The sequence below is a fragment of the Penaeus monodon genome, chromosome 36, assembly GCF_015228065.2.
Source record: "Penaeus monodon isolate SGIC_2016 chromosome 36, NSTDA_Pmon_1, whole genome shotgun sequence".
In the NCBI taxonomy this organism is placed as follows: domain Eukaryota; kingdom Metazoa; phylum Arthropoda; class Malacostraca; order Decapoda; family Penaeidae; genus Penaeus; species Penaeus monodon.
Genome location: NC_051421.1, coordinates 4,990,406 through 4,992,905, shown reverse-complemented (window position 1 = coordinate 4,992,905; position 2,500 = coordinate 4,990,406). Strand labels below are relative to the sequence as shown.

At 33.0% G+C, this 2,500-nt stretch overlaps 1 protein-coding gene across 1 annotated transcript in view; it reads left to right on the top strand.

The window, feature by feature from the left end:
• LOC119595500 (adenylate cyclase type 5-like) overlaps positions 1-136 on the top strand; it is a 124,434-nt gene extending 124,298 nt beyond the window's left edge. Inside the window, exon 22 of the mRNA XM_037944629.1 lies at positions 1-136. This exon is cut by the window's left edge and continues 468 nt beyond it. The gene's annotated coding sequence lies outside the window, so the exon portion shown is untranslated.
• The last annotated feature ends 2,364 nt before the right edge of the window (positions 137-2,500 follow it).

The following is a 2,500-nucleotide window of genomic DNA, read 5'->3' as shown; positions in this document are numbered from 1 at the left end:
GTAGCAATAATAATGATACTGGTTTTACTTTTTCGTTTAAATTCACACACATGGATGCACGTGTGCACACACACACACACACACACACACACACACACACACACACACACACACACACACACACACACACACACACACACACACACACACACACACACACACACACACACACACACACACACATACACACACAAATAAAAATAAATAAATAAATAATAAAATAAAATAAAATAAATAAAAAAATAAATAAAAATAATATAATAATAAATACATGCAGATATGCTCACATGGACAACACAAGCACAGACACAGATACATAGCCATAAGTCACTTTTCTAACCTTACAGTTTATATAATTATTTCTGTAAAATTTTATGGCATTTAGATTTTTTCTGTGATTTTGATATTGACATTTTTGTTATTATTTTTCCATGGCTACAGGCTGAATGGAGTATTTCTTGAGTAATATATCTAGTCAGAATAATATCTTGTGTTTGAAATTTATGAATAGGTTGCATTGCATCTTTTCACACACACACACACACACACACACACACACACACACACACACACACACACACACACACACACACACACACACACACACACACACACACACACACACACACACACACACACACACACCAAGGTAAAATGAAATGAGTGGTTCTTCAGTGACCTACAGTAGCATGTGGGTAACAGTCTATCATCAAATATAATGTGCAACATCTGTAGGAGTAGTAGGGAATCTTCTGAGCTGTGGCACAGAGACCGTACATGTAGTAAATGTGTAATTGAATCTCATGTAACTGTATCACAGCCTTGTGTATTATAGATTTGTCTCTTACCATGACACATTTGTTGCAATATACATACTAGACCTTATCTACTTGTATGCTGTGAATGCCTTGATTTGTTTTATGGAGAAGAAAATGTCTTTATCAGAATGCAAGATGTATATTTATATTCTATGGTTGTGATACTAACGTAATGCCACCAAATATGTAACATTCTTCTTAGTACTTACGAAAGTGTTTCAAAATGGCTCCTTTACTATGCTTTTATTGTATTATCAGACTTAAAGTTGGCAGGAGAGATCCAAGCAGCCAATGATAGTTTATATCAGCCAGGCCAGTACATGAAAGTTCAGTAATGAAAATATAGTCCCCATTCTTGGATGGTATTCACTGAACTGAAGTCTACAAACTCTTTCCTACTAATTTACATCAAGAATTTGAATAAAAATATTTTTATTACATAAGACTAGATTTGCTCGTGGTGACAAAACTTTTTGCCAGACATGCTTTTGATATATGTAAATTACTGATATTATTGAATTGCATGTTCTTGCATACAATTCTAAAGTGTATGTTTGTAAACAATATTGCTTCCTATTGTAAATACAGGCATTTACAACACACTCTTCCCATTGGATTTTCAATGAAAAATACTGTACCTTGCTAAGAAGGATATGGCTCATTGACAGGACATGTACTGTACATAGCTATACATATATGTATATAAGGGTGTCATCCTATAGTGTTTATGTGGTGTAGGAGGTTATTCAAATGTGGCATTTCATAAGTAGATTAGACAGTGAAAAGACAAGCTCATGTTTAGTAAATGGGACCACGTGGTAAGCTGCATTTGGGAGGAATTCAGAGATTTTGAGTATATATATTTTTTCAACTACTTAAGGAGAAATGTATTGCAAATATTGTGGTGATGAAAACTTACATTTACTTGTCTCTTCTTATATGCAAGGTCCAATTGTGGTTCATTGCAGATATATTGGAATAAACAAGAAAATGTAAAAATATAAAGTCATATTTTACAGTTATGGAAGCTCATGCAATACAGAACATTAGCAGTATGCTATAAAATGCAGTATTAGCCACAGAGAGGGTAATGATCTTAGATTTAGATGTTACTCACATCTCTCAGCAATAGCTGTTTTAAGATTTGTTTTTCACCAATGTGAGGCCTCATTCAGAAGAACTTAATCAAGATGCTATAGAACAGTGCTTTTTATCCCACTATCAAAAACTAGTATGCAGTTTTTATGAAGATTTTTGGTTCATTTAGGATTGATAATGTTTCTTTTTACAATTATATAGGTATATTTAAAAAAAAATGATACAAGATTCATTGCTGTTACAGATTATTTATGTTGCATAACTTGGGTTGTATCAATTTCTATAAGTCATTGAAACATTATAGGGAATTCTCTGCCTCAAAGAGAAAATGGAAGAGCTTGATTGTGCCATAAATAGAATACAACTGTATAGAACCTCCTAATCAAACTCCACAATGTATAGAGGAAGGTAGAAAAAAAATTCTATATATATATATCTGTCAAGACTTGCATTGATTACTTTTAACTACAGTTTGTATCCCTCTACAGTGTTTTACTGCTCGGATGAGAAAATGTTATAAATCATTTCATAATATATGGTGTGCTCTCACTCTGCTCTTTCTTGAAATATGTGGTGTGATGTCA